The following is a 21221-nucleotide window of genomic DNA, read 5'->3' as shown; positions in this document are numbered from 1 at the left end:
TGTTTTCATTTAATTTTTAATTTTTCATCTCCTTTATCCATTCATCTGTCACTGGACTCTTACATTTGCCTCCGTATCAAGGCTATTGTAAATAATGCTGCAATAAAGACTAGAGTGTATGTATCTTTGCTAATTAGTGTTTTTGGTTTCTTTTGCTAAATACCCATAAGTGAAATGGCTGGGTTATATGGCAGTTCTATTTTTAACTTTTTGAGGAACTCCATACTGTTTTCCGTAGAAGTTGCGCTAGTTTACAACCCCATTGACAGTGCACAAGTTTTTCCTTTTTCCACATCCTCAACAAAACTTGTCATTTGTTGTCTTTTGACAGATGTGAGGTGGCATATCATTTTAGTTTTGATTTGCATTTTCCTGATGATTAGTGATGTTGAGCATCTTTTCAGGTGTCTGTTGGTCATCTGTATATATTCTTTGGAAAAATGTCTGTCATGTCCTCTGCCCACTGTTTAAGTTGGTTATTTTTTAAAAATTTGGGTTATATGTGTTCTTTCTTTATTTTAGATACTAACCCCTTGTCAGATATATCATTTGCAAATATCTTCTCCCTCAAGTAGGCTGCTTTTCCATTTTGTTGATAATTTCCTTCACCGCGCAAAAATGTTTTAGTCTGACAAAGTCCCATTTGTTTATTTTTGCTTTTGTTTCCCTTGTCTGAAGAGACATATCCAAAAATATATTGCTACAATTGATGTTAGAGTATACTGCCTGTATTTTCTACTAGGAGTTTTATGATTTCAGATCTTACATTTAAGTTTTTAATCCATTTTGAGTTTATTCTAGTATATGGTATGAGAAATATATAGTCTAGTTTGATTCTTTTCCATGTAGCTGTCCGGTTTTCCCAATACATTTTATTGAAGAGGCTGTCTTTTTTCCATTGTATATTCTTATCTCATTTGTCATAGCTTAATTGACCATATAAGTGTGAGTTTATTTCTGGGCTCTCAATTCTGTTCCATTGAATCATGTGTATATTTGTGCCAGTACCGTACAATTTTGATTACTCTAGCTTTAAGAATAGTTTTAAATCAGGGAATGTGATGACATCAGCTTTGTTCTTCTTTCTCAAGATTGTTTTGGCTATTTGGGATCTTTTGTGTTTTCATACAAATTTTAGAATTATTTGTTCTACTTCTGTAAAAAAAAATACCATTGATATTTTTATAGGAATTGTATTGAATCTGTAGATTGTCTTATGGGGTATGATCATTTTAACAAAATTAATTCTTTCAAATCATGAGCACAATGTCTTTTCATTTGCTTGTGTCTTCTTCAATTTCTTTCATCAATGTCTTATAGTTTCTGAGTACAAGTCTTTTACCTCCTTAGTTAGATTTATTCTTAGGTACTTTACTCTTTTTGGTGCAGTAGTGAATGGCATTCCTTTCTTATTCTCTTCCTGACAGTTAATTGTTAGTGAATAGAAACACAACAGATTTCTGTGTGTTAATTTTGTATACTGCCACTTCACTGAATTTATTTTTAAAATCTAATAGTTTTTTGACAGCATCTTTAGAATTTTCTCTATATAGTACCATGTCATTTCTAACAATGACAGTTGTACTTCCTCCTTTCTAATTTAGTTTTCTTTTTTTTCTTTTTTTTTTCTGCTTGCTGTGGCTAAGACTAAGAAGTGGTGAGAGTAGGCATCCTTGTCTTGCTCCTGTATAGGTCTCATACAATTAATTATGGCTTAAAAATAAGTGTAATTATTAATGACAGATGAAGGTAAGTTTTTCTTTAAAGAAATATTCAAGGTAATATATGACAAAAGAATGACACAATTAGTATATCACCATCAACATTCCTCATGAACTAACAGATCTAGGCACTGAGTACCAATGACTGCTTATATCACAAAAGGAGAATCAATCAGACATTGGTCATTGGTTGTCTCCTGATTAGAAGAATACAATGCCACCCATGAAGAAGCCTAGATTGAAAAGAAAAATTGAACCTGAGTCTGATCAAGCCTCCAGACCAAACTACTGATTTACAGTAAATACAAAAGACACTCTCCAAGTTAGCAATTTCAGAGAGAACTTCCTTCTCTGAAAAATCATATATTTAATTCCAGGGAGGTGTTCTGGCCATGCTTGAGTTTTATATCTACCACTTGGACCAACTTATTGGAGCAAAGGATTGAAGTACTATAATTGGTGACTGACTGTCACATGTGCACCTCTACAGCCAGTGACTGTTTGGCAGCTATACCAGAACTTGGAAAGTGGAGGAGCAGTTTCTGAAAATAAAAGAAAAAAAAAAAAAAAAAAAAAAGAAAGAGAACAGCACACAAACATAAATAATATGGTAAAGTAATGGGATTTTTTTCGTGTAATACTTTATTATACAATGAAAGTGGGGAAAGGAAGAATTATACAATGAATTATCTGGGATTATTGCTGAGTAAATTGAAAAAACAATGTCATTGCTTCTGACCAAACACCAAAATGAATTCTGAGGACTATTCAGAATAATACTGTAAATAAATCACAATATTCTAAAAGAAAATTGGTCTAAATATTTTCCTAAACTCTTAATAGGAAATTCAAAGAAAATACCATTAAATGTATTTTCTTCTTTCTTCTTTAAAATACATACATACATACATACACACACACACACACACATATAAAATATATCATTACCATACAACTCAATAATGTAAAAACAAACAACCCAATCAAAAAATGGGCAGAAGAACTAAATGGACATTTTCCCAAAGAAGACATACAGGTGGTCAACAGGCATACAAAAAGGTGCTCAACACTGTTAATTACTAGAGAAATGCGAATCAAAACCATAATGAGGTATCACCTCACACCAGTCAGAATGGCTATCATCAAAAAGCCTACAAATTACAAATGCTGGAGAGGGTGTGGTGAAAAAGGAACTCTCTTACACTATAGTGAGAATGTAAATTGGTGCAGCCATTATGGAAAACAGAATGGAGATTTGTTAAAAAAAAAAAACAAAACAAATAGAGCTATCATATAATCCAGCAATCCTACTTCTGGGTATATATCCAGAAAAAATGTAAACTCTAATTCAAAAAGATACACGCACCCCAATGTTCACAGCAGCACTATGTACATGGAAACAACCCAAGTGATCATAAGCAGATGACTGGCTTAAGAAGATGTGATATATATACACTATGGAATATTATTCAGCCATAAAAAGACTGAAATAGTGCCATTTGAAACAACATGGATGAATGTAGAGAATATTATGCTTAGTGAAATAAATCAGAGAAAGACAAATACTATATCAGTTATATGTGGAATCTAACAAATAATCCAAATGAATCTATACACAAAACAGAAACAGACTCACAGACATAGAAAACAAACTTACAGTTACCAAAGGGGAAAGGGAGAAGGGAAGGACAAATTAGGAGTATGAGATTAACAGATACAAACTACATTAAATAGATTAGCAATAAGGATTTACTGTATAGCATAGGAATTATACCCAATGTCTTGTAATAACCTATAATGGAATATAATCTGCAAAAACCCCCACAAAAACCTGAAACTAATGCAATACTGTAAATCAACTTACTTCAATTAAAAAAATACATCATTGCTTTTAAATATTATATAATTATATATAATAATGACATACAAATATTACATATAATTGCATGTGCATATACATATACCTATAATGTATAGAAATATTTGCCAACATACCTTACGAATACTGAGTAAAGATTCTCCTCAGTGAAATACTATAAAACTGAATCCAGCAGCATATAAAAAAGATTGTATACCATGACCAATTAGAATTTATCCCAGGAGTGCAAAATTGGTTAAACATATGAAAATTAATCAATGCAATACATCATAGGAATAGAATAAAGGAAGAAATATGATCACTTCAATAAACACAGAAAAAGCATTGGACAAAATCCAGAACAGCTTTAGATAAAAAAAGAAAACCAACAAACTAGGATTAGAAGAGTACTTCCTTAACCTCACAAAGAGCATCTACAAAAAACCCCACAGCAATGACGTATTTAATGGAGAAAGACTAGATGCTTTCCACATATGATCAGCAACAAGACAAGGATATTTACTTTTTGCTACTTGTATTTAACACTGTACTAAAGGTTCTAGTCAGGGAAGATTAGAAAAGAAGTAAAACAAATTCTATTTGCAGATAACAAGATATTTTAAGTCCTAAATAATCCACTAAAAAACCTACATCTGATGTAGTAAGTTTAGCAAGGTTGTGACATACAAGATCAATATAAAAAAGTCAATTGCAATCATAAGCCTTGTATTTTTTGTTTTGAATGCAATGTAAAAATAGACTTGAATGCTTCTTTGAAAATGATAGGCGGTTTAACTTCGATTCATTGGTTTATATTATAAAATAAATATGGAACTTCAGGAGTACTTTTTATAATGTAAGATCCTGGTCTGATTTTTTCACATCCAGCTGTGTGATGCAGGTTTGTTATTTTTAAGTAAAATTGTAAAATGAAAATCAATTCACCTATCACCTGGGGAGTATAAGTATACTTGAAGAAAGTAACTTTCTTTAGGAATCAGAAGGCCAGGCTGTGCAGGAACTTGGAGTCTATAATCCAGACTCCGTGATTTAGCAGGGACCAGTCTCTTTTGAGGGACCTGAACCTGAAGGTTTTTTTTTTTAAGGTCTTAGTGTATCATCATGTGCACATGTCATTACAATCATTATCCAGTGTTCATAATTGTTTACTGTCTCATATTGAGTACTTTATATCAGGAAGAGGTTTCTCCATAGAATAGAATTCGGATAATTTTTGGCTAATGAAGACCAGGAATTGTTTTCATTGAGAACACTGGTGTGCTACATGATTAAACATAAAATATTATCCAAAATTTTGCAAAACAATAATGCCTGGAAATCCCTAAATCCTGACAATGCACCTCTATTTTCCCAAGTAAAGTTACCACTTAAATGTCTTTTAACTGATTTCATCTGGAATATTTTTATGGCAATTGTTAGGAGAGACAAAGTGGCACCTAAAAGTAGAATTTGACAGTAGGGCTAAGCAAATTGTTAGCTTCATGATCTGCAGTAGTTCCTACACTTACTTTCTGACTCCTTTTCCCTCCTATTTCCTGTGCCTCCTTTACCCCACATCCATTTTAGACCTCATGCTCTCTGTTCGGGAGGAGAACTTCCGATAAATGCATCAACAAAGAGGCCAGTGACCTGAAGTTGTCTGTCCAGAAATCTTTGTATTTTAAAAAGGGCAGTCTCCTTCTATAGGAAAAAAAATATGTAACTTCAGACTTAGATGGGAAATATATTTCAGGTAAAAACTCAGCATTTAAGTTCTACTTAAGAAATTTATTAGTCCATCACTCAACATAGTAAAAGAATCACAACTAAGCAATAAATCTAGCTATTAAATGTTTATTTTGATATAGCTGTTAAATGATTAAATAAAATACTGTCAGCCTAGAAATAAAGATAGCACAGTGATATGGCTAAAGTAGAAAGAAAAAAGTGATCGTGGTACATTGCCAACATTTTCCACTTAGCCATCAAGAACAAGGTTTTATAAAAGGGAAAGTAGCATGATGTGAAGTGAGTTTCTTTTCACTTACTTATTAGGTAGGGAATTGAAGACAATGTTGAATTTTTCATGAAAATCAAATAAGTTGAATCACAAGGAATGGATACAGGGAGAAAATAAATTAGGTTAGTGACCTGTTGTTTTCCAATCTGGTGTGTGAAATGGTTTCACACTCTGGTTTTATTTTGAGTGTTTGTGATTACCAAAAAAGTTTGAACATCTTTTCCTATGCTTATGAGCCATTTTTTATCCATCTTGGTGAAATTTCTGGTTATTTCTTTTGGCCATCTTTCTGTTGGAGCATTTGTGTTTTTCTTAGTCACAGGAATTCTTTAAACATTTTGGACTAACCTTTTGTTGGTTATATGTGTTGTAATTATCTTCTCCCAGTTTACGGTTTGTCTTTCACTCTGCTAGTCGTATCTTTTGAGGAACAAAATTTCTAAATTTGAACGTAGTTGGTTCATTATTTTCTATACTTCCATTTTAAGAAATCTTTCCTCACTATAAAACTATAAAGATACTATTATCCAACACTGTCTTCTAAAAGTTTGATTGCATTGCTTTTCCATGAGGTCTGTAATCTGTCCTTTTTGTGTGTATAGTGGGAGACAGGGGGTATAATTTCACTCCCTCTCCCTCTATAGTTATTCAAATGTCCCAGCACCATTTATTGCAAGGCCAAATTTTCTTCAATTGCGAGATTTGATCATCTCAGTCAAGTATCAAATATCCATATTTGGACGCTCAATTCTGCCCACTGGTCTTTTTGCCTATTACTGGGTATATACCACACCATTTAAAATATTGTAACTTTATAAATTAATTTTATAACTGGAAGGTCAAATTGTTCCACTTTATTCATCTTCTTCAAGAGGATCTTGGCTATTACTGATCTTTGCTCTTTCATTTAAATTCTAGATTAGTTTGCTCAAAAACTAAAGTACCTTGAGATACTGATGGGAATTTCATTAAACCTACAGAGTAGTTTTCATAGACATGGCATCATTACAATATTGGGTCTGTACTCAATGAATATCTAACAGTTTAGGTTTTTAAAAAATGTCTTTAAAAAATTTTATAAACTTATCTTACAGATTTTATAACTTTAATATTTATTGCTAGGTATTTAATATTTGACATGCTGTTATAAATATTATCTTAAAATTTTCATTTTTAAAATGATGGTTTATAGAAATGCCATGTATTGTTATTGATGTATCTAGCAACATGCTAAATTTTTTAAATTAATTCTAATAATTAATCCATAGGTTACTACGGGTTTAATACTTTGGGACAATCATATTACCTGCAAAATAATGAACTTTTTGTTTCTTCCTTTTCATTTCTATTCTTTTTCTTTATGCCTTTCTGTGTTGCCTAGGATATCCAGTACACTACTGAATAGACATAGTTATTGTGGCTATCCATGCCATTTGCCTGATATCAAGAGTAAGCTTTCATTGTTTCACAAATAAAAATCTGTCAAATTTAGAAAGTTTTATTTCTAGTTTTTTAATATTTTTATCACAAAAAATGATGTTTTATCAAATGCATTTTCTGCATTTATGAAGATAATCATATGGTTTTTCTTCTTTAAATTATTAAAGTGGGCAATTAAACTTTGTATTTCTGAAGTTAAAACCAACTTTGTGAGGATGCATTTTTTTAAAGCTGGATTTGATTTAATAGTTTGCTTAGGGTTTTTATATTTCAATTCATGAATGATATTAAACTGTAAATTTTCTTTCTCACATTGTCTTTTAAGTTTTCCTTTCCTTCTGCTTAATTTGCTCTTTTTCCCCTAGCTTCTTAGGTAAAACTTAGGTCATTGATTTCAGACTTTTCTTCTTTTCAAATATAAGTATCCAACACTATCAATCAGGTCAAAGTGGTTAACAATGTTCATAATCAGTTTGTCTTTGTTGATTTTTTTCCCAGTTGTTTTCTCAGTTTCTAGAGATCTCTCTAACTGTAATTGTGATAAAATCTCCAACTACAACTGTGGAATCGTCTATTTCTCCCTTTAATTTTTTCAACTTTTATTTATGAATTATACTTATGTTAGACCACTAGGTATTATTCCACAGATCTCTGTCATTTTGTTCTTTTTATTTTTCACCCCTTTTTCTCTCTGTTCTTCAGACTGAATAATTTCCATTGATCTATCTCCAAGTTCTCTAACTCTTTCCTCTCTGTCATCTCCACTTTGCTATTAAGTTGATCCAGTGAAATTTTTACTTCACATACTGAATTCTTCAGTTCTAGAATTTCCACTTTATTTTTATAGTTTCTATTTCTCTGTGAGATTTCCAATCATTTCATTCCAACAATATTTCCCTTTACCTCATGGAGCAGAGTTACAATAGCTGCTTCAACTACTGATATTTCCAACATCTTTGATGTTCCAACATCTAAGTCATCTAGCATTATCCTCTGCTGATTATCTTTTACATTTCTTTAATTCTTGGAATGTCAAGAAAATTTGGATTCTATCCTAGATATTGTCAATGTTATTATTTTGTAGGATTCTGGACTCTGAATTCTTTCATAATTCTCCAAAGAGTACTGAGGTCTTGTTTTAGCAGAATACTAATGGGTAAGACTTAAACTGCAAGGAAGAGTTTGCAGTTTAAGTCTAACCTATTACTTTCTTGTCTGTAGTGGATGGAAGCTCAAATTTCACTTCAGATCTTTAATTTTCAGGGAACTGCTTGCAGTTGGCCATATATGTATGTGCTGTTCAGAGGTCAGCCTTGGGCAGAGTTTATACTTAGGTATTTGGGGTTCCCCTTCTTAGGCTCTCTCTTTCCTGGGTTTTGTCTCACTTTCTGGAAGCCCTGTTAACCCCAGGCTCTGTCCCCTGGCTGCTCAGGACAGAAGGATAACTGACTTTCTATGAGAGTTCCAGCTGCTCATATGCTTCATATGCGGTCTACCCCTGAAGCCAAGCTATAAAAAAGCAGCAAATTCACCCCATGCTGGTCACGTTTTCCAAATTTTAATTTCTCTCCAGAATTTACTGCCTCTCAGGCAGTTCATTTTTGTATTTTGTTATTTGGTTGGGGTTTCAGTCCCTTAGCAGTTTACTCTTCTGTGCTGGGAGAGGAATTTTTCCATACCTTAAGTTATGACATCATGTTTTAAGAAATGTTAGCTAAATAGACACAAAATTTATTGATAATTGACAGAACTGAAATATGCCCTGGCACACCATGACGTGTTCATTGATGAGAGGGTAAAAGTGTTTTTGCCCTCCATTGTAGCAATGCCATGGCTAGCCAACCTACTCACAGTTTTTTTAGAGTCTCTCCTAAAGACAAGAATGACTGTGAATAAACTGAGAATGATTCTGTCACAAGCCTTTCAGCTGTCCCTCCCAGCATGGTTTATTGTAAATCACTGACTTTCAGTATGGACAATGAACTCCTCTGAGACAGCCCAGAAACTCTGACTTTTTCATGGTCATCACTGTCACTGACAGATTTATCATTTTGCAGTACAATTTCCCAGAGCAGACATCACTTGAATTGCCCTTTCTAGGTGGCAGAGGTCGCTTACCTCAGAGATGCTTCAAAAGTATTCATTTATTTTTTTTTGTTTTGAAGGATGGAAGGGCGAATTGCCTGAAGGCTGTACAAAGCACTGTAGTTAATGTGTGGTGGGACAACCAAGGACCCAGGAGTACTAATAGCACATTAGAAGGCATCTAACACACATTGGACATACATTTAAATACCAAACTTGTCAGATACATTTTTTCATTGTTCCCATGTTTACTAACGAAATCATCACAGTAAAACTTGGCAAGTCTGAAAATGTTCTAAGATCTTCAAATTGGCCTGTACATCTTGTAATGATAGTTATGGGTGAGAGATAATGTTCATGATTGTAAGAGAAGTTCATGCCCTTTAGATCTCAAATCTTCTTGTTTTTTTTAATAGGTAGCTTCATGTCATGTTGAAGTATTTTAAAGCAGTGTTTCTCCAAATGTGATCCAATAATGTGGCATTGCTAAAAATGCAAATTCCTAACTTTATTTTAGCCATAGAGAATCAAAATCACAAGTAGAGAGTGTAGGAGAGATGAGACCCTTCAAATGGCATTTTTGTCAAGTGCCCCTAGGTGAGTCTCACGCATGTGAGAGAACAAATACATTAGGTTCTCAGAAGGATATCCTTCAGCATAAAGATGCCAGTAAGATGATTAAATAAACTCTGAGATTTTTCCTTTTCATTTAATACATTTACTGTGTATCTCCTAAGCATAAAACACTATGCTAGGTGCTGGTGGGATATAAAGATGAATAGAGCATGGAGGTTCCTGTTCTGCTGAGGGAAGAGCAGGGCACCCAGAATAGCTTGATTAGAAAAAAGCACTGAACATTCTCATTGGAGTTGTGATTTGGAATGCATGTGTCTCAGGTTTTAATGAGTTTCTCAAGTTGTCCAGATATATATTTTTAAAAAGTCAAGTTAATGAGGGACCACATTATAGATCCATCACAGAGACTGCTATAAAGTCTGAGGCCCACAAAAAGAATGGAATTCCAAAAGGTATTTTTTTAAATTCAAAAGCTGGTTTATGGGGAAGGGTATAGTTCAGTGGGTAGAGTGCAACTTAGCATGCACAAGGTCCTCGGTTCAATCCCCAGTCCCTTCGTTAAATAAATAAACCTAAGTACCACCCCCAAAAATAAATAAATAAAAATAAAATTTTAAAAACCTAGGCTATTTATTTTTTAAAGGTTTAGACATTTTTTTTCATCTTATTTTCCATTATAGTTTCGAAACAAATTTCTCCAGTGTCTCAGCCAGGTTCCTAGAAGCAGAGGCTGAGACAGATTTACTCAGTTGGTTTATTGAAAGAATGCTTTCCTGAGACACTAGAAGGGAGTGATGGTAGCAAGAGAGGGCAGGGGAAGAAGTCAGACAAATCCGTACTTTCAGGAATGGTCTAGTCTCAGTCTTGCCAGACCCAACACAAAGCACTTGTGTGAGAGTGGAGCATGTGCCAGAAGCCTTCCTGCATACCTGCACAGCGACTGATTGGCCATGAGCACTGCCCACAGCCTCGCAGGCCTCCTAATCACCTCCTGTCAGCCAAGAGCAATCACCCACCCCTAAAGGGTGCAAATGTGAGCCAGGAGCGGCCACTAATCGCAATGGCTGGGGATGGGGATGCTGCCCAGTAAGGGGTCAGGGAGGACACTGAAGACATCTGTCACACTCACCCAATGCCTGAAATGACTCTTCCTTTATGCTGCATTGACTATTCAGGTTCTGCCATCAGACTGCCTGGGTTCAGACCTCAGCTTCATCTCTTACTTGCCATCTTACATTAGCCTCTTTGTACCTCAGTGTTCTCTTCTTTACAATGTAGTTTATAGTTAACTGTTAGAAGCCTGTGAGGAGATAACGAGGTAACCTGCACCAAGTATTTCGCACAGTTTCTGGCATATGGTAAACTCTCGATACCTATTAGCAATACTAGCTATTATTTTCATTCCCTCCTTATATGCCTCCTTAAGAACTTGATTACCTTGTGTCTAGGATTTTCCTTCAGCTTCCTGCTGGATATCTCTGCCTCAGATACTGCCTCCCCCTCCACCAAAAAACATGAAACAGACATATACCTTTTCCGAACTGTCCTACACACACACATAAGCACATATGTTCTCTTCTTGAAAAGTTCCTTTCATCATATTATCTCTCTGCTCAAAACTCCACTCCCTCCATGGTAAAAATCCCCATGTTAGCCTGCAATTCAAACTGTTTCACAGCTTGGCTTCTCATTGCTTTTCCAGTGTTATCCAGTATTACACCGCAGTTCTCAAAATTTTGATCTCATGACCCCTTTTCCTTCTTAACAGTAGGTTACATCTATCTATATTTATCACATTTGATATTAAAACTGAGGAATGTTGAAAAGATTTATTGAATGATTCATTAAAAATAACAATAATAAGCACATTACATGTTACTAATAACAGTTTTATGAAAAATAAACGTATTTTACAAATTAAACAGATTTAGTGAAAAGAATATCACTTTTTCATTGCTGCAAATCTCTAAAATCTGATTTAACAGAAGACAGCTGTATTCTGGTATGTTTCTGCATTCAATATGTTGCTTTGGTTCAAGTATATGAACAAAATTTGGCCTCATGCAGATATACAGTTAAGGGAGAAGTATTTTAGAAGCTTTACAGATAACCGTAGATATTCTTCTGTGACACAGTACTAATACTCAACCAGTCGTAGCTTCTCAAAGATTAGCTACAATGAGGAACCTGAAACCAGACCAATGGTCTTCTCATACTCCCTTACATTACAATCCATTGGGCTCGTGCACTGGGAGAAATCTTTTACTTGCATATGATTTTGATCTCTAAGACTCCCTGAAGGGTCTCAGACACCCCAGAATTCCTGACTGCACTCCAAAACCAACATCTAAATAAAACTCTTTGCATCTGCATCTCTTGTTTTTAAAATGTACCTAAGATTTTGTATTTATTCTGGTATAATGAAGCCAACAGGTCAGGAGACAACTGCCATTGAAAAGATGGTTTGTTACTTACAGTTCCCAAGAGGAGGGGACAAGCCGCTGTGCCATGCAGGGCCTCAGGAAGCACCAGGGTCAGTCAGTGATGGGAAAGCATGGGCAAAAGTCTTCATTGTGGTTTTCATGGGGACGAATGGATAAGACAGAGTAAGGAGCTGAGCAAATTTACGATTGGATATTTTGAATAATGTCTGTGGGCTCTGCTCTGCAGGTGTAGTCTCTTGTTGTCTGGTACCCAGTACCCGGCCCTCGGATGATTTAGGGTTGGGGGATGGTGTCCTGTCCTGCAGGAATCTGATAAAAGGAGGCTTAAGGGGGTATGGGATAGGGATGGATTGGTTTGAATATCGATGTTGTGCTTGTGCTCGCAGGCAAGTTGTTTGCTAACTCTAGGAATTTGCTACCCCTTAGAGAGGCAGTCCCTCCTTGGATCGGTAAGGTCCCAAGATGTCAAAGCATCATGAAATATAAAAAATAAAATAAAAAAGATTAATACACCCCTCAGTTTGGTTTACTTACTTTCCCATAATACACTAGATATATTTCTGATCGCATCTTTTTTATTCTGTTAATCCCCATTTTTTTAACCTGTTTATACTCTTCTCATCCATTAAGACTGAGCTCAAAGCTCCTCCCCACTTTGAAGGCTTCCCTGACTCATAATTCAGTATTTACTCAATCGTACATTCCTTTGCTGCACCACTTGAAAAATTGTCCTATTTTGTTATTTAACTTTCCATACCTATAAACTCAATATCTCCACCTAGATTGTCAATTTCCTGAGATTAGCTATCTCTTTTTATACTCTTTAATATTGTTCATATCTTACAGAGTGTCTACCTTTACTTTCTGCAGCCACCATCCAGAAATGAGCCTCTAGCATCCTTGCTCTGTCCCATCTCATACTGGCTTGCCAGCGTCTCCTCATCTTCTCTGCCCCTGACTTCTTGGCCAGTCTCCTTTCCACGGTCCTTCCCTTTGGACTGGTTGGATGTCTGTATTGCTCCTTTGGTACTGCCCTTGCCTCTACCTCTCAGCTAGTCTGCACTTGTTTCTCAGATCACATTTGCTTGTAGTCATACTGGTTCTCTACATCTCCTGGGATTTTCCTTCAACTTTTCTTTGAATTGTAGAAAGGGTGAAAGAAACACAAGGCTTGGCTTACTGTAGACCTTGTACAGATGTGCGTGGGATTATGACTTTGAAGCCTTTAGATTCATACTGTTTTCAGTGATTTGAAATCTTTTATACATGATTTGTGTCATCAAAACAACAATTTAAAGAGCCTCTTCTGTGTTCCCCTTCTTGTGTCTTAAGAACTTAAAGATAATTCATGAAAAATATCTAAACACTTTGTTTTCATGATCTTGTATATGCAGCTGGAAAGCCATTTCAACCTTTTATTTGGCTAAATGACTCTAATTAGAATGAGTATTATGAAACAAATATTAACACCTCATGGGTGTCAGATAACTATAAACAATGTCAACTACAAAGTTATGGTGGAGTATTTAGGAACTATATTTTCCTTTCTTTAGCTCTGACTCAATATCACAACCTGATTTACACTTACTAATAAACTGTATGTAGTCAATAAACCAAAAAAATTTGGAAGACATTTAGAGACTAGCTAAAGAAAAAGACACTGAGAGCAGCAAGCAGGTTCACAGAGGAAACAAAAGGGAGACACCAAGAAAGACTCCTCACAGGGCTTGAGGATAACCACAGGGCTGCCAGTAGGGCATCGGAGGCCCTGCCTGCATGTGGAATGGTTCAGGACACTGAGACTGTTCAGATGCATTTGTTCAGCTAACAGTGGCTTGCACCTCTGCTGAGCCAGGTGCAGGTAATACAATGAATACTAAGTTGTAGCTCTTGGCACATTAGAGAGGTATTATATGATACTACATATAACTTTTTTGTGCAAACAAAACAAAAGTTTTTGGACATCTTGTCTCTACGCTTAATCTGAAATCTATAAAATATCTTATTAAAAATGTGAATATACTTTTGGAAAATACAGTAAGTCCTTGCAATAAATGTGGTTTCTTGTTCTTTATATAAATCTTTGAAATGTCCTTGAATTGACAATTGCCCTTGACTAGAAAGAACAAACTTCAACTCAGGTGAGAACAAGATAAGACATTTGGAAAAGTAACCTAAGCTACAAACATGCTAGGTTAGAAGGCAAGTATTAATTATGCCCAAGCAAGGGATCTTAGAATTTTGAAGTTGGTTTCCTAAAGCTATTGGTTCATGCTCAATATCCTCAAGAAATTATTGGAAACCAAAAATGAAAATATAATCCTACCTGGTACATCTCTTCTTGGAATGTTTCACTTCAAGTAAGACTAGAGTGATTATGGAAAGGATCAAAAAAGGGAACCCAAACTGGACAGGAGACAAAGACAGTTTTTTTAAAAAATATATATATTTTAGAAAAATAAAAATTTAAAAATATAGGATCTCAGTAAGATAAAGCTGAGTACAAATACTGAATAAACTTTGAATACTAAAATTAGGCTGCACCCTTTAAAGCTAAAAAAGGTAAATTTTAGAATAAAAACAAGTACTCCATATATGTAAATTGTGGTTGTATATTGCCTGAAAGTGATATTTTATTTATTTATTTTCTAAATTTTTAAAAATTGAAGTACAGCTGATTTACAATGTTGTGTTAGTTTCTGGTGTACAGCACAGTGATTCAGATATATATATACACACATATATACATATATGTATGTGTGCACATATATATATATATACTTTCTCATACTCTTTTCCATTATGGTTTATTACACGATATTGAATATAGTTCCCTGTGCTATAAAGTAAGACTTTGTTGTTTTATAGATATTTTCTATAAAATAGCTTTCATCTGCTAATCCTAAACTAATTTATCCCTCCCCATTGGTAACTTTAAATTTGTTTTCTGTCTGTGAGTCTGTTTCTATTTTCTAAATAAGTTCATTTGTATCATATTTTAGAATTCATATATAAGTGATGTCATATATTTGTCTTTCTCTTAATGACTTACTTAGTATGATAATCTCTAGGTCCATCCATGTTGCTGCATATGACATTATTTCATTCTTTCTTATGGCTGAGTAGTATTTCTATATATATACCACATCTTCTTTATCCATTCATCTGTTGATGAACATTTAGGTTGCTTCCATGTCTTGGCTATTGTAAAAAGTGCTACTATGAATATTGGGGTGCATGTATCTTTTTGAATTAGATGTTTCTCTGGACATATGCTCAGGAGCAGAATTGCTAGATCATATGGTAAGTCTATTTTTAGTGTTTTAAGGAACTTCTATACTGTTTTCCATAGTGGCTGCACCAAATTACATTCCCACCAACAGTGTAGGAGGGTTCTCTTTTCTCCACATCCTCTCCAGCATTTATTATTTGTAGACTTCTTGATGGCTAGTTTGACTGCTGAGAGGTGATACCACATTGTAGTTTTGATCTGCATGTCTCTAATAATTAGTGAAGTTGAGCATATTTTCATGTGCCTGTTGGTCATCTGTATGTCTTCTTTGGAGAAATGTCTATTTAAATCTTCTGCCCATTTTTTGATTGAGGTTGTTGTTGTTGTTGTTGTTGTTGTTGTTTTTGATATTGAACAGTGTGAGCTGTTTGTAAGTTTTGGAAATTAAGCCCTTGTCTGTCACATTATTTGCAAATATTTTCTCCCAGTCTGTAGGTTGTCTTTTCATTTTGTTTATGGTTTCCTTTGCTCTGCAAAAGCTTATAAGTTTGATTAGGACCCACTTGTTTATTTTTGCTAAAAGTGGTGTTTTAAATCTCAAATGTGTGTTGAGGTTTTACCTGTCTTTAGTGCCCAGCCCAGATAACTGCCTTCTGACTGTACCTCTGCAGAGATTCATGGAGTTCTGTCATTGTAGGCATGCTGAACGTTGTCAAATGACCAGCACACGTGAAATTAAGTATAAATAAATATTATTTTTACATTAAAACTGAAAAAGGAGATAATTAATTACATTCTTTAGATGAGGAGTAAGTATTAATTTTTAAAACAGCACATTCTGGTTTATTGACATTTACTGGCAGAATGAATTAGCCAACAAATAAATTTTTTATATTATTAATGTATAACATATAAAAATTTGGTATATTATAATGAAGTATTATTCATATGACTTTTTAAGGTAGATAGAAAGGGTGATTCTTTAAATTTGGCCAAATTGGGTCCCTGAAGTTTGTTTCGTTTGCCTATATATTTTGTAGTTAAGGGCATGAAGCAATGCCGCCACCTACTGTGCAGAGCGTAGTAATGAAGCTGATAAAGGGAAAAATATATAATTTTCCAGTTTTAAGTGAATTATGAAGTAAAAATTAAACTAATTTTCGGTGTAGCAACATTGTAACACTCTTCAGTTGTATTTTGAGTAAACAGTGTTGCTGAATAGAATCAACCAATTCTGCTAGGAGTCCTTGAAGCTAAGCCTTTGTAACCATGGGCTTTTAGGATAAACCTGCTCTCAGTATTTTTCTTTAAAAAACATACACACGTGTGCATATAATTTCCTGAATTTGTACAACTTTTTCTTCTCCAATCCTTTTAAAATTATCTTCTAATGTCATTATCATTTGTTTATCCTTTACTTTTCCATATTATCTTTTTCTTTTCTTGGCTTAAATTTTTTTTCTAGTGACACATTTTCATTTTTAAAATTTATTTGTTTGCTTATTATTTACTTATTTATATTGAAGTACAGTTGATCCATGTTATTTTTTTATAAGCTGATTTCCAAAATGATTTTTTTCTATATTGTCCAGACATAGGTTCTCTTTTTATTTTGCTAAGGATTCAATCTATCCAATTTGTGGAGCTTAGTTCAAGATAAAATTTCTCAGTTATACTCAGAAGCACTCCAAACACCAAATTTGTTGGGCTAATTACCATCAATTAGTCAACTAAAACATTTTAAATAGCTACATACCAAAATATCATGGGTCTATATTCTGACAATACTTGGTATTTCCCTTTTTTTTTTTATGTATTCTCTTCCATTAATCAATCATTTTCAAAAATTACTCTCCTCTTCCAAATATAACTCATTTGAGGGCAGTTATATAATTTTCATGGTCCCCATCATCAACTCTTGCCCCTACCACTAGTATTTTGCAACTAGTAGGCACCCAATGTTTACTAAACGAAATGGGAAAAGTGTAATGTACCTGAAAAATGCTTTAATTGTGTAGAAGTGGGGAAGATAAAGTAACACAAAGGTGGAAAAAAGGGTGTTTTATTGGATATTTGGGTACTTCTTTGTTCTTTCAGCCAACTTGGTGGTGAGGATTGGAAAGTGAGAGGAGTGAATCACAGAGATAAAGGACAAAAGATCATCAAACATAGTGCGTCTTAGTTCAGGTTGCTATTACAAAGTACCAGAGACTGGGTCCAGGCTTACAAATCACAGAAGCATATCTCTCACAGTTCTGGAGGCTGGAAGTCTGGAATCAGAGAGCCAGTATAGCATGGTCAGGTTCTGAAGAGGGTCTTCTGGATTACAGATTGCTAACTTTTCACTATATCCTCAAGTGGCAGAAAGAGAGTGGTTTAGACTCTCTAGCCTCTTCTTATAAGGGCACTAATCTCATTAGTGAGGGCTGCACTCTCATGACCTAATTATTTCCCAATGTCCCCACCTCCAAATCTCATCACATTAGGGGCTAGAGTTCAACGTATGAATTTAGGGGGAGGCCACAAACATTTGGTCCATAATGCAGTGTTTACAAATAATGGGCTAATTGCTTTGGAGGGGCACAGAATTAAAAACCACATAGATATTGTGCTCCTGGGGAGTTAAAACTGTCATACAAGATAGGTTAGATGAGTATTAAGTGCTGAGTAGTGCAATGGTGACCCATCTGTTCAATAAAAGTCTTAGAGAAGAGGAAGATGTGAATTGGGACCAACTGAGGAATCCTTCTGTAGAAGATGGGTCTTGAATTGGATCTTAAATTTCCTGATATGAAAAATGAAAAGAGGCAAAAGACGAAGATAGGTGAAAGAAGAAAGCATGCATTTTTGGAAAGTGAACTTTCATGAGGCACAAGTAATACAGACAAAAGAGACTTCTATTTCCTTCAACTGATTTTCACAATATTGACTAGTGCTACTTTTTCTTAACTGCCAGTCACTAGCTATGTGTGGCTATTAAAGTTTAAATGAATTAAAATGAAATGAAATTTAAAATTCAGTTCTTCAGTTGCACTAGCTACTTTTCCCGTGATTGACATCCAAAGATGGCCGGTGGCTACCATACTGAACCGTGCAAATATAAAACACATCTATAATTGCAAAAAGTTCTTTTGTAAAAGCTATAATAAGTGCGACTGAGCACTTACTATATAAACTCTCTCATGATCCCATTTAATCTTCATAGCAAACTTATGAAGTATATACTTATAAGAAAACTGAAGTTCCTAGAACTTAAGTATTTTCCCAAAGTCACATAGTCAGTGGCAGGCCCATGATTTGAAATTTCATCTGACTTCAAAAACTGATGCTTTAAGCCATGGAAAATAAGGTTACTGGGTAGGCAAAAATAAGTTATTTACCAGAGACAATGACAGCCCAGATTGAACTTTTTGTGGCAGGCAAAATCCAGTAGGTTCTCAAGTGAGGGAAAAAAACCCAAAAAGGTGGTATTTCAGGATAACTAGGTTGCTTTTGTGTGCAGGGCTAGGGTAGCCCATATGATGTCTTTAGAGAAAAAAAGTCTCCCTTACTGGGAGAAATAAAGACTTACGGGGTCATTGCTACTGAACACAAGTTCATATGCCCGTCACACAGTGAAGCCAAACAAACTGAAATATCGGAGTCTGGAGCAGAGAAAGGTTTACTGCAGGGCCAACCAAAGAGAACAGGTGGCTTGTTCCCCCAAACCCCAAACTCGTTAACAGATAGACATTACTACATATAAAACAGATAAACAACAAGGACTTACTGTATAGCACAGGGATCTATATTCAATTTCTTGTAATGAGTTGTACTGGAAAAGAATCTGAAAATTTATATATATATATGTATGTATGTATATGTATATCTGAATTGCTTTGCTGTACACCTGAAACTAACATTGTAAAGCAACTACACTTCAATTAAAAAATAAGTAAATTAAAAAAAAATTTCTTTTGAGATGGAGTTGAATGGTGTTTAAAAAGAAAAAGAAATGTTTAAAAAGAAAAAGTTGCATTTTTTGCACACCAGAATTTGTGTGCTGCCACTGACATATATTTTAATTCTTCAATAACTTCATTAGGTGAAGTAGCAATGAACAATCTTTGTATCCTCTTGTTTCTAACACAGGGTCTGGCTCTTAGTGACTATTAAATTTTTTGTTAATTGGAGGAACTCACCAAGAAACTGAGGACACACACAGAAAAGGAAATACCTATAGATTCTAGAGTATGCTTGCTATCAAAGATGGGGAGGAGCTAAAGGAAGTCTGTTTAAAATGTGAATAAATCCAAAGGTGAATCCTCAGCCCTTTACTCATATCTCAATACAATCTTCTCTGCAAAATCTCTTCTTATAGCTTTCAAGTACTGCAATAGCCTCCTAAAGTATTCTGCTGCCTGGTCTGCTTCTTTATATCATGCACACTGATGTCGGATTAGTATCTGGGACACTCTTCTTCATGTACTACTCTGCTGGTCAAAATCTTTGAATGATTGTCTAATGCCTTATATGCTAAAATTAAAATTTCTTACCTTGCTCTTTAACGTTCTTCCCAATCTGTTTTCTCTTTTCTCTGTCTAGCCTTGTTTTCCATTCCAACGCTAAACCTTAATCCTAGACAAATCCATCCAGAAAGTCTCCAAACACTTATTGAACATCCTAGGTTCAAAAAAAAAAAAAAAAAAAAAATCAGCTCCCTCCCCTTACAAGTGTTTCCGTCTTGTGTACCTATCTTTACGGTAAACCACCTTTCTGAACTATTCCGCGTGTAAGGGTTCTCTCTTTTATAGGTCAAGTCTTTATACCAGAGATTGTAAAATGGTTTTGTTTGGCCCATTGTTAAGTAATTTTTACTAGTAAATTATTGAAACACTGGAAGCTCTAGGAGGGCCCACACTTCGACAAATGGTTTAAGTTGACTGGTAGGTGCCATCATTAGATACGCGCTGTTCGGTTGGGTTTGAAAGGTATCTGTGGAGTACCTATTACTTGCTGGCCAGTTTTAGATGCTGGGGATACGGCAGGGAACAAAAATGATCATGGAGTTTATATTCTAAAGAGAGGAGACAGAAAACATAAGTAAATTATATACTAGGAAGTGATAAATGCTATAGAAAAATCAGTTAAGAGGGTTTGGGAGTGTGTAGGTGGGAAGGGTGCTTGCACTTTCACATTCATTTAAATACCTGGAGCCATCCTATGGGAATTTGAATTTGTGACCCAAATTGTATAGCGGATCGTCACGTACTGTGACTTATATGCCATACACTGTCCCCATAAAACTGTCAGCAACTTGAAGGCAAGGAGTGTGCCCGGTTCATCTTTGGATTCCCAGGGTGGAGCAGTGTTTTCAGGGCGAGAGCACGACGAAAAGCGAAAAGTGAGGAGTCCTCAGTTACTTCGACCACCGTTTTCCGGGCGGTTATTTCCGTCGGGTATAGGCTCCGAAGAGAGTGCAACCCCCTAAACTCCAAGAGTCGAGCCAAAGCCTTCTCGGCCTCTCAAAGCCACTGAGGCTCCATCCGTTTCCAGGGCAATGGGACTGTGACGCGAACGCAGCCGCGACCCCACGGCCGCCAGGGACTAGCCCACAGTTTAGGAACGAACTAAATGAGCGATAATTTGGTAGTCGGAACCCGCAGCCCTAAGGAGAGAATCCCAGACAACCGCTCCCTCTGCCGAGCGGCCGCCTGTACAGCAGCTTCCGGGCCTTCCGTCGCCTGGTTCTAGGCGCGACGACTTCCGGCCCTGAAGGTCCCCCGCTCCAAGGCTTGCCGGGGTCCTAGCGATGGGAAGGTGGCCGCGGCGGCCGCCTGACCTCTACAGAAGTTTTCAGACCAGG

The 21221-nt window shown here is 35.5% G+C and overlaps 1 long non-coding RNA gene across 1 annotated transcript; it reads right to left on the bottom strand.

The window, feature by feature from the left end:
* Positions 1–11760: 11760 nt before the first annotated feature.
* On the bottom strand, positions 11761–21081 carry LOC116663622. The gene is made up of 3 exons (XR_004319858.1): positions 20566–21081; positions 19912–20038; positions 11761–12266 (listed from the first exon to the last, which is right to left on the bottom strand). It is a non-coding gene; the product is annotated as an uncharacterized LOC116663622 (long non-coding RNA).
* Between the last annotated feature and the right edge of the window lie 140 nt (positions 21082–21221).

The sequence above is a fragment of the Camelus ferus genome, chromosome 5 (genome assembly GCF_009834535.1).
Source record: "Camelus ferus isolate YT-003-E chromosome 5, BCGSAC_Cfer_1.0, whole genome shotgun sequence".
In the NCBI taxonomy this organism is placed as follows: domain Eukaryota; kingdom Metazoa; phylum Chordata; class Mammalia; order Artiodactyla; family Camelidae; genus Camelus; species Camelus ferus.
The sequence above is the reverse complement of the archived record's forward strand: the minus strand, read 5'-3'. Positions and strand labels throughout refer to the sequence as shown.